Here is a 12,507-nt window from a genome sequence, read left to right as displayed (position 1 = left end):
TCCTGAATGGAGAAAAAAAAAATGAAAGATCTATGAATTACAATTCAGTATCAGAAGGATTAGTTGTAGACTTTCTAGAAACAGAAGTATCAGCAATGTATAAGTGAGGAGTGAAGCCTTCATCTGTTCAGTTCAGTTCTACAGACTTTATATGCTACTCAGTGCAGCAGACTTTCGTTCAAATAAGAAATGATGAATCAGATCCTATAATATTGTTACAAATATTGAGATTGCTAAAAATATTTTTAAATGATTAATTTAGAACTATTCATGTAACACATGCAGATAAATTTCTATTATCTACCAGAAAGTTCACTAGCTCATAAATGAGCTGTAAATTAAAACCCTCTCGCGTTCACGTGAAGAAGAAAACAATTCAAACTGGATTACAATCCAGATAATGTGTGACAAGTTAAGGTCAAAGTTTCAATTACAGACTAAAAAATGCTTTTGGTGATGAGAATTTGAGGCAAACAAAAATTTCATACAGAATAAGATAACCACTTAGCAAAACTTCCTCAAAGTATAGACGGAATTTTGTGTAAAGATTATTTGTGTAAAATTTATAAAATAAAATGTTAGTTTCATTCAAAATAAAATTAGTATAGCTTTTGCAGTACGTATATGAGAAGCAACTGAGGAATAAATGAAGATTTGCGATTTAGAGTGGGATGTTTTTTTGGAATGTGTAAGGGGTCAGATGTATGAAGTTACTTTTGGCTTATTTTTGGCTCTAACATCTTCATTATGTATATTCCTGAGACAGACACATCTTACATCGATGGTTTCTTTTACTTTATATTGTTATCAGGATGTTTTTATTGTGTTAGACAAATATAATATGTCATTTTTAGAGCAGAGTTAAATTCGTAGTGAGTTGTGTATTTTTTCAATAGCTAGCAAGCCTGGCTCTCCAAGTGCAAAGAGTGAAATATTTAGAGATTTACTTTATTAAAAAAAAAACAATAAATGGAAAGGAACATCCTTTGAGACTAATCAAGTATCTGTTGAAACTAAAGTTCATGGGCTGATATTCTGTGTCTGAGAAAACAAAAACTGGAACTCTAAACCAAATGTATTATCACTGCTAAACTTGGAACTGAGAGCTGTTTTCATGCCTGAAAGTCTCCACTTTATTTCCTGTGGTAATCTGTTGTTATACTGATAGGTGAATTAAATTTTTTTGAGGCTCTGCAAAGTCTTACTGCCTCTGCCTGTATCACTACATCACTATAAAACAACAGAATAAGATGTATCACTCAGAATTTGACTTTTTTTTTAAAGTTTAGTGAAAAATTTTTTAAAAAGCAAGTTTTGGAGATTGTTGCTAAATGAAACTATTGTACAAATCATATGGAAATATAAGTTTTAAAATTTAAAAGCAAAATCCAATGATTTTTCCTCAAATGGCAAAAAATGTATTTTTTTTTTAATAAATCAATATAAAAATAGCAAAATTAGTACTGTTAATAGTACTCTGTGTAAACAGTTGATACATATACATTATTTTCAGAAAGGAAAAATGCATATTCTATTGCAACATAGTATGAATGGCTGAAAGAAATGCCATCTAGATAAATCCACAAGAAATGCTGTTGAAATATCAGTGGGACAAAGCATAACTTATGATTGTAGAGTAAGAACCTACACATCTCTATTTCAAGTGAGAACATACTGCAGTGTACAATGAGGAGGAAAAATATTTTAATACATAAAACCTTGACATCCTTCCTGATTATTTTTGAGTTCAGTGCTTATTAAAATGCCCAGTGCTTTGACCTAAGGTCTATTTCTATTGCTCTCAGCTTCCTGGTTTTTACCGAAAGAAGCCTGTGTCCTGTCAGCTGCAAGCCAGGTGTATTACGTGGACCTTCCAGGCATCCTTGGCAGCTTGGTACATTCACATATTGAAGTTCAAGACTGTTGCATCTCTAAGAGTAGGAAATCACACAAAAGTGGTAGGAGATATATGGATGAGTAAAGAAATCATGGAAAAATTCAAAGGGAAGAAGAAAGTCTGTGGAATGTAGAAAAGTCTCTTGTCACTTCGGAGGGAATGCTGTCAGGGCCTGCAGGGATGCAACATGAGAGGCTAAGGCTAACTTGAAATTAAATCCAGTGAAGGAGATCAAGGAAAACAGAAAGGCTGTTTTTTTTTTTTTTTTTTTCAAGTGTGCTAATATCAAAAGGAAGACTAGGGAAAATGGAGGCCAGCCGCTGAGTGAAATGGGTTCCCCAGTAACAGGGGACACTGAGAAGAAAGTTACTGAATGTATTGTTTGCTTCAATCCCTACTGCAAATATTGTCTCTAGGAAATCCTTGGCCTGGGAGGTAAATGAGAGTCTGGAGAAAAGATTTTCTCTTGATTGAGCAGGATCAAGTGGTGGCAAGTTTCGGAAAAAGGGACAAAGGGCATAAAGTGGAGAACAGGAAGTTTCATCTGAACATTATGAAAACATCTTTACCTTGAGAGAAACTGAGCTCTGGAACAGGTTGAGCAGAGAAATTGTGGAGTCTCCTTCTCTGGAGATATTTAAGACCCACCTGGACACTTTTCTGTGCAACATACTGTAGGGAACCTCCTTCAGCCGGGGGATTGGACTCGATGATCTCCAGAAGTCCCTGACAACTGCTTCTGTTATAGTGTAATTCTTTGCTGTAAGCAACAAAACAACCTATTGTATATATATGTGTATACAATGTTATTGTATGTTTATTATTATGTACTAGTTTTTTAATTTAGTTTTTTTTAATAGCTTTTCTAAATGCTCAGTTTCCATGAATGAAAACATTTGCTTGTGATACTCCTGACATCCTCAGCACTTAGTCTATGCAAGTGATGGATTATGCAGTGAACGAATCTGAATTGCAATGTTCTCCTTAACTGTTTTGCTAAGTTAGAGAACAGAACACATATTTGCATTAAGCATAGTCTTTTTCTGGAGAAGAAATGAGCATTCGGAATTTGAAAACTGTCAAAAGAATATTTTGTTGAAAGGAAAGCCCTTTGATTTTGCATGTTTCACTAATGGTTTTTACTGACAAAGTTTCTTTCTGAGCATCCATTTTCTTTTGAATATCTTGTCACCTAGGCTTTAAATCTTGCATGTTGTCCTTTTCCCTGAAGTTGGAAATTTCAGCTACTGTTGGCTCTGCTGTTAAATTTTACAGCTCAGTGATAATAAAATATCAAAGAAGCTATTTCATGGCCTTTTAGCAATGTAGATGGATGGGTTCAGATCAGAGGAAAGTATTTGGTCATCGAATTCATCCAACATATGCCGTTATTTAATTGATGACAGACCTATTAGCTGAAGAATACAGTACTGGAAATTGGTTTTATAATTTAATCCTAGTTATCTGCCTTTCTTTTTTCCTTTCATGGAAACATTTAAAAGATGCTGACTCTTAAACCACTGGTGGCCATACTTAATAGGAAATAGTTCAATAGCAGATGGTGGGATGAGCAACACGTATAAAGTATGAATAATTTGCTAATCCCCTTGAGACAGTTTATTACCTTAAATATTCCTAGCCTTGATTTGTTATAATGTATATTAAAACGCCTTTTTGCATCCTTCCTTTAATACAAACATACTTTAGATTTTTATTTTTACAGCACAGTTGTATCTTTTGGGCCTTTTTAAACTGTGAATAAGCAACACTGACTCCATTTCTAGGCAACAGGGCCACAATTTAATTTATATTTCATTTAAATCTAATATATATATATTTTTCCGGTATGATAACTTTTATCTATCAGTGTGTTGAATTATAGACAGGAGCTAGGAAAAACATTCTAATAGTTGTACCAATTAAGTTGTTGCCTTTATCACTCATAAACTTATTGGTTTTGTGAATCAGTGCACCAGTATTACCCTAAAAATAAATTTTACTGCTCTGATTATTTGATTAAAATTACAGAATCAAGGTTCACATCCATAACATTAGATCTAAGATCCTTAGTGTATATTTACTGGAGAGATTGTAATAATGCTTAGAAAAAAAAGTCTTTTAGGAAAATCTGATGAGAAGGGACTTGAAATTAATAACATTCACACTTAGCAATCCAAAAAGTACGCAGGGGAATTTTAAAGAGGAAATTAAAATTAATTTACTTTATGTGTTACCTTGAAGAATTATGACGTCAAAACAGATAAATGTTCTAGTTTCATACAACATTTTTATATTCTGCGTAGCAATAAATGATACCATATATAAAACAGTCTGGAATTGTCTTATCTCTGACATCTTCATAAAGACATGCTTGCCAGTCCTACTTGTTTTTTCTTCCAAATATCTTCTAACAAAATATTATATATTGATTCCTTTTGAAACAATGCCTAGTAATTTCACCTTTGAGGAACTGACAACTTCCAAATGAAAACGTATTTCACTGCAGAAGTACACACGTCGTCACAGCAGGTAAAATGTAATTTAAAGTACACTATTTGTAAGGTAACAGTCTTCATGAATGAAAATGCCACAGGCACACTGCATAATTTTCTTTTTGGTTCATCTAGTGAAGTTAACCTCTTCATTCTGTGTTAGGGAACAATATTTTGTGGAGCTGCAAAATTCTTTGGCAAAACAGGAATGAACAGTTAAGTATAATAATGTTGATGAATGCCAGTACTACTCTAAGCTTTACAAAGAACACCTCATGACACCTTGACTTTTAAAATTTTCCTGTCTAAGGGCAGATTTCTTGGATAATAAGCATGTTCCTTCAACTCACAACTGATATATTTGAAACCTGGTAGAAAAGGGATATGTTATAAACAATTGCTAGTTGTGTGATAAAAAGGGAGTGTAAGCAAAAAAAAATAGAGGTTTTTTTGCCTTCTTGTGTACTTAGAGTTTAGCAAAAAATCTTCCACAGTTTGAGAGATTATCCACATATTAAAATGATCAAAGAATTAGAAATGATGAGCAGTTTTTAAGTATCTTGGCCATTATAATCCAGAATCCATAAAGAATTTTTATGTCTTGATCCTGTGCCATTTTAACAATGGAAAATAGAATTTACTTTGTAAGGCATTTTCTTTATTCCAGTGATGGTTGTCTCAGTGCTGGTGAGAAACAATTTATTCAAAGAATAAATAAGAAAAAAAATTCAAAATGCTGCCATGGGCATAAAGGATCTGTTCATATATATATAGAAATAAGATTTCGCCATTAGTCTAAATATCTAAGGACCACAGGAATGCCTCAATATTAACATGGTTTAAAAGGTTAAAAAACTCTTCACAGACTCTTTTTCTCAGGTGGGGTGATCAGACTTTCAGCTCACCCTTTTGTATCCTTGCAATGACTGTCTCACTGTTCCTGAATAAGAGGCAGGATTGCACCAGGTTATCAGCATCCTAGGTATCTCCATATGAGAGTTATGATGCGAGGATTTCTTCCTCTCTGTCTTGGATCTGTCTTGAGGCAATTTTTTTTTTCTTTTTTCTTTTTTCTTTTTTCTTTTTTCTTTTTTCTTTTTTCTTTTTTCTTTTTTCTTTTTTCTTTTTCTTTTTTTTTTCTTTTTTTTCTTTTTTTTTTTTCTTTTTTTTCTTTTTTCTTTTTCCCTTTTTCTTTTTCTTTTTTCCTTTCTTCCTTTCTTCCTTCCTTCCTTCCTTTCTTCCTTTCTTCTTTCTTTCTTTCTTTCTTTCTTTCTTTCTTTCTTTCTTTCTTTCTTTCTTTCTTTCTTTCTTTTCTTTCTTTCTTTCTTTCTTTCTTTCTTTCTTTCTTTCTTTCTTTCTTTCTTTCTTTCTTTCTTTCTTTCTTTCTTTCTTTCTTTCCTTTCTTCTTTCCCCATTCAGCTTCCTTCTCAGAGAATGGAGCAGCTATTTGTCACACACTCTGACTGCTCACCTTGGCCAGAATTGGAAATCACCATCAAATTTGAAACAGGAGAGTGCTCCTGTCAGCAGCTGTTAGCACTTTCAAAACAAACTGAAACTAGATCAGTCTTAGGCAATGCCAAGGAAGTTCAGAGATCAGCACTATCAAATAAATGGAGAACCCATGACATTTGGCTAGCGATGACAAAATCATATCCTGTGGATCACATGAGGTCCTTTGTAATTAATATACTGCGGATAATTTTTGTTGAGACTTTGCCTGTCGTATCCTCCTGTAGAACAAAGTTTGTTTCTTAAAAAGGAAACTCTTAGTAATATGTAGATTTCTTATTTCCTCGTATTTTTTTTCCATTAGAGATCTCTTGTTTTCTGATTCATATTTTGAAAAATTGCAAAATGAGTCACTATTTTGATGGATTTCTGGATTTTTGTTGTTGCTTTTTATATTATTATTATTATTATTATTATTATTATTATTTTTAATGCCATTTTGTAGTTTAGACCAAAGGAATCTGGAATAGGAAGTTGGGTAACTAAGTTAGTTTCTCTGCCACTTAAAATTTTAGCATTTCTTATTCTTGTCAAGTTTTTGAAAAGCAGATAGAATAGGAATCAGCTTCTCTTCTAAATAAGGCAATTGAAGGACTTGAGTACTTGGGGCTTTCAGAAATGAAAAGAGTATCTATCCAAGTTAGTCAGAAAGACTAGTCAGGAAAATGTCTTTGTAATTGCTACCAAATGAATTTTTAAAAGTGTTGTAAGCACATTACCTTTTGTGTCAGCCCAAATCTGTGTCTATGCCAAAGATTCACTGTTGCTTCTTCAGTGAAAGCAGAACCCTGTGGATCCCAATTACAGTTTTTTTTTTCCTTAGGCTAACATCACAGAAGCTGAAAATTGGGAGTCACCTACTTTATCTCTGCTTTGAATCTTGTCTTTGAACTACAGTAATAAAGGCTATTTTCTGTCAGTATTTCTTAATAAGTGTCTGCAGAGTGCAGGAAATATTTGAAGACAAGTCAGTTTTCTGTAGAGTTAAACAGAATAATTCAGCTGCAGAAGCTGTATTGTGAATATAGATATACACATCTCTTCCTTGGTGTAGCTTGGTGAGAAATAACTGAAACTCAAATCTTGGTAAATTCATACTGGCTTGACAAATATAGCAGGTTTCCTACTGTTGCTCAAATTAATTAAAAGACTAAAAAATGAGAAAAATGTGTTGAAGACAGCAAAATATTGAGCCATGGTGGTTCTTCATCATCAAAGCCACTCGGGTCCTTGCCAGCATCTGAAAGACTAATAATCTTTCTCACAAATGCATTCAAGCTACAGCAATTTAGTACTGCTATGCATCTGTAACTTTTAATTATCTGTTTAATCAGGCTGTGAATAAACTAAAGTAGGTTAATTTAAAAAATCCTACTTGGAGCAAGTGTTTAGATTAACTGTGAAACAGAGCCCGTAGCTAGTGAGGTCATAGAGATGAGAGAAGACAAATATAATATCTGGAGTTCGTGATATTCTTTTGGATATAACACAATATTACTTTGCATATATCAGCAAACTGACTACTACTATTTGCAATTAATGTTACATGGTCACAAAAAAACAAAAAACAAACAAACAAAAAAAACCCAAACCACCACCACCATCAACAACAAAACAACCCAAATGACTAGTGGAAGTCCGGACATGAGTGAGAAATATTTATGATTATGTATGTTCCACTGTCTCACTTTCCAAAAGGTTCCCCTGCAAGATAGTCAGCTGGGTCAGTCTGTACTGCATATCTATGTGAACCAGCACTGTATTTCCCTAATCCAATTCATAGCCCAGAGAAGCCTGTTATTACACAACATCTTTTGACTACTTGAAAACTTTTCGTTTGCATGTCATTAAAGTATAATTATATAGTCCGGTGTCTGTAATGTGTATTGTTAATCTTGATGTTCATTATCTCCATTGCACGCTTCCAGGGTCTGCTATTTACATGGCTATGGAAATGCTAATTAATTTCTATATTCAAAGTGTCAGCAACTAGCCTCTCATTTCCACAAAAAAGTATGTACGATTTGCATTGTCTTGAAAGAAAGTTTAGGGGAAATTTTTCTGAACTGCAGAGTGGAGAGGAATATTGAAGCTTAAATCACTCTGCACTATGTTTAAATCTGCACTACGCTGAACATTCATTCAGGACAGTACAAAATGTAGTGAAGCTCTATTTTTGGATTGAAGACCATCGTTGTGCTTTCCAGTCACTTTTCAGGCTGCAGGAATTGAATGTGCTTTACTGAATATATCTGTGTGACTGTAAATTTATGAATATAAGAAAATTGCTGGGAATCTATATCAACTAAATGCTTTCTTCCAGTCTCAGAGACTGTTCTCATATTTTTTTTCAGCTACCACTGGGTATATCAGATAATGATGAAAATCTGCTTCGGGGTTGAGATAAATAATCCACTCAAAGTATTGGTGTGTGTAAGTATTTGGGGAATAGGGATTTGTAGTTTTGTGATATATATATGAATTGCCTCACTGGGCCACTATGCAAAATAATTAATGCTCTTTTTAACCTTGAAATGGATGGGAATTTGTTATTTCTCACATCACTACAGTTATGTCTTACAGCAATTCCAAGAGAAAAGTTAACACTAGCAACCCAGGAAACATATAGATACTTAAAAGTTTATACTGAAAGAAGAAAGCAGTTTTTAAAACAATTGAACAATCTCCCTTGATATTGTTCAGATTTGCAGAGAGCATTATCAGAAACCTTAAAAACAAAGACTTCACAGATTTTGTAAGATAATAATTTAAAAGCCAAGAATCTCCAAACTGCTGTGTTCTGTTACTCATACAAAATGTGCAGGAACAACATATAGTAATTTTCTAGCTTTACTAACTCATATTTGTGATCAGAAAAATTTGATCTGTATATTTTTTACTCTACTAGATGTAACAATGTACAAGGGTTTCTGTTATAAAAATGAGAACACTTAAGTAACAATTAAAACTTCTGAAATGCATTTTATCTCTGATCAAACATAAAATTTATGAGCTATATTCCAAGTCAGTGTAAAATAAGACAACTTAGACTGGTTTAATTTGCATCAGAAGAATTGGCTCCAATTGGCCAGAATACCAGTTTGTTCCTTTCAAAAATGAACTGTATTGAGGCGATGCGATGTCAGACAAAGTAAATTACAATTTACTGTCTTCTAAAATGTTCAATTGTCTTGAATAATAAGTAGATGAAAAGAAAAGAAATTTAATAACTAATTTTTCCTAGCTCACAGAAGTGCTCAGTAATAAAAAGAGGTTGATGGAATCCAAATACTAAATTCCTTTAGTACAAAACAGACTGGGGAGGTTATTTAGTGCATAAAACGTGAAACAGTTTTTGGGAACAAACTCTGGTGCTACTTTGCAAGCATTTTAAGTGTGACTGTAAAATAGTTGCATAAGCAGGGCCATAATTCATACGTGCATGATCTTCAATTGCATAGAAGTACAGGTGGACACACAGCTGATGTTACTTTTCACTAAAGGACCTTGCGAATAATAAGAAAAAAAATTCTATTATTACATATACAAAGCAGAAATAAAACAAAATATGTCCTATACATCACAATAACAAAATGTAATCTAGTATGTAGCTTGGCAACAAGAAACAGCTTTTCTCCAAATACTGTTAGTTTTGAGATGTTCTAATAGTATGGAATTACATGCTTTGCTGTGACCTTATCTAAGCAGGGAAAAATATAAGTGTGATGTTGTGAAAACTCACAAAAAGCTACACATGTTATACAACAGATACAGACCAGATTTCGGTCTTTTTCACATAGAAGGTGTCTGATACATTAATTAAAAAAAAAAAAAAAAAAAAAACATAGAGAGAGATAGAGAGAGAAAGAGAGAATTAACCATTAATTATGTAGTGCAAATCTGATTAGCATGCAGTTTAAATGCTATCTCTCTGGGGTGTATGCAGTATTGCTATTCTGAAAGATTATGATTTGTGCATTTTTACTTAGCCCCATTTTCCATTGTGTTGGTCCATAGTGGAAAGGTTTTCCAATGGAATTGATTAACCTAACCAAGAGACAATTTGTAAAGAAGTTTTGTGGAATAAAAGCTTTACTGAATATTATTTACAGCTAGATCTAATGTTGCCCTGAAGATATGCAGCAATGATGATTTGTGAAGAGATACTTCCCACAGATAAGGTTAGAGACAGCTTATAATCATTAGGCGAACTAAGATAGTGTACTGTGCATTTGAGTGCTTTTCTTGTCTTTGCAAGGTGATGGTGTTATGACAATACATCACGAAAATTAAATTTCAAATGCTCATGTAATCCTCCAGAGCTCATGTGACTTCGGAAGCTAAGATTGGCTGAAAATCATCTTATGTTGTGGCTTTTATAAGGACATATATACAAGGAGTATAAAGACACAGTTTTAGTAAGATTGACTGTCGGGACAGTATGATTTAAGGCTTCTGCTTTACATTAATTCTTTCCTTTGACAAACTGTAGTAAATTCTCTGACATTAAACTGTCATAAAAAAGCATTTAAAAATTTTTTTATTGAATTATACAGATGCATTTGCTTTAAAATTTCAGATTTCTTTTTTAAAAAGAATTGAATGTTCTAGGGAAAATGCAAAACATAGAGCTTATTGCCACAAGGGAACCTGTGGCAGTTGTTTCCATTCTGTCTTTTAGTGTTTGACGTTAGAATGTAACAAGAAGCCTTGAGTGCTTGTTTCACTACACTTGAATGGATCTAAATCACATTCAGCAGTTGTTGTCACACATGCAGAACTATAGATTGAATATAAAAGGAAATGAATAGCTTGACTGGGCTATGGGAAACTTGGGAACCTGCCTGCAGCTGACTCATAGCCTTTGTAGTAGCAGGGCTTGAAATAAGGTGGTTTGTTTCAGGAAGTTTGCCACGATACCTGATATCAGGAAAGGCTAGACAGACACAGTCCTGATTACCAATTCAGTACCTAAAAATATAAAGCGTAAACATTACTCTGCCTCACCCTGAGTTCTACCTTGGACACTTGCAATAGAAAACAATTTAGAGAGGTCATGTAAGACTGCTCTTTTCCTGTGATCCCTTAGCATCCGGAAGTGACATTTTGTGGACAATATTCCAGTATTTGTTTACAATTTGTCTGCAAATCTCTCTTTTTGAACCTGGAGGTTCTATCTACCTCTACAGCCTCCTACAGAAGCAAGCTCCAGAAAATCATTACCCATTACATGAAGAAGTAATTTCTTCTATCAATTTTAAAATACTATCTGATTACCCTTGTAAAATGCCTCCTAGTTTTTGTGCTCTAGGATCTGTAGATCAATAGTTCTGCATCTTATTTACTCTAATAATGATTTTGAATACTTCAGAAGACTACGTTCCCTCAGTCCTCTCCTCTGAACTGTAGCCTCCCTTCATATGTCAGCTGCTCCATTGTTGTCAAGTTGCCCTTCGTCTGTACCTTTCGTCCTACCACTGCAGATGAGGTCACCCTGAAGGAAGTTGCATCCTTCCCAAGATATGCTCTTGAAAGGGCCATAACTCTATTTGTGCGTATTGCTTTTAGTTGATTGTCTTTTCTTGAGTCAGATATTTATGTTATACACTCATAGGCCTCTTCCTACCATAGATGACATTATTTTAATCTTTAATATCTTTTTGAAGTAAAGCAGTACCAACATTCCCATTTAGAAGATAGGACACTAAGGCACAAAGAGATCGGTAGCCTATGGCAGTTATTAATCAAATATAAGTGTCTTAATCTTATGTCATCATCAGGCAAGCATATTCCTGCAGCCAATTAAATATGACTTTTTTATTATTAGCAGAAAGATACAGGCCTATTTACCTGGCATAAGAAGATTTCAGGAACTTTCTGAACTTTCTCTGTCTAAGCTGATTTTCATTTGTTTTGAGAATTGTCTAGTAATTGAGAGGATTATTTTCTTACCTGTTTTAACATCTCTAAATACCTTAAATGGTAATGGCTTGGTCATCTAGGTAGTCAGTGTAAGACAAAAATACCCTGTAGGAAATACAGGACTTGAAGAAGCAACTGTGTAATTATAAAAGTCTATCTGGGAACCATTAAGAAGAAAGCAGACTGTATTAAGAAAAGAATGTAAAAATAGCTCCATGCAGACTTGGTACTGAGAAAGATGGTATTAACAGAGCATCATGTTCCTCTTAGCAAAGATGTTAGTTGGAACTCTCCTTCATTTCTTTCTGAGGAAGACTGGAACTGTCAGCCTTGCTCTGGGGACAGTGAGAATGTAGGGAAACACCAGGTGGAAAGGTGGGAGTTGTAAGGAATTTTATGTGTAGGAATGCTAATTATAAGACTTTTCCATATTAATTAGATAATGCAAACCCTTATACTATTAATACATTAATTGGACTAATAAAAATAATTAGCTCTATTAGCTGATGGGTTCACCAATAGTAAGATTTAGTTTGTAACATTGCTTTCTTCCTTTACATTCCAGCATCAAAGAATATTTAGCTTTAATTGGCCTCAGTTATTAAGTTTGGCTAGAATCATATATATATAAAATGTGTGGGTCTACCTTGATCATAAAATATAAACGAATCTGTCTGTTAATAT

Source organism: Meleagris gallopavo, chromosome 3 (genome assembly GCF_905368555.1).
Source record: "Meleagris gallopavo chromosome 3, MGAL_WU_HG_1.1, whole genome shotgun sequence".
Lineage (NCBI taxonomy): Eukaryota > Metazoa > Chordata > Aves > Galliformes > Phasianidae > Meleagris > Meleagris gallopavo.
Note: the sequence above shows the minus strand (reverse complement) of the source record.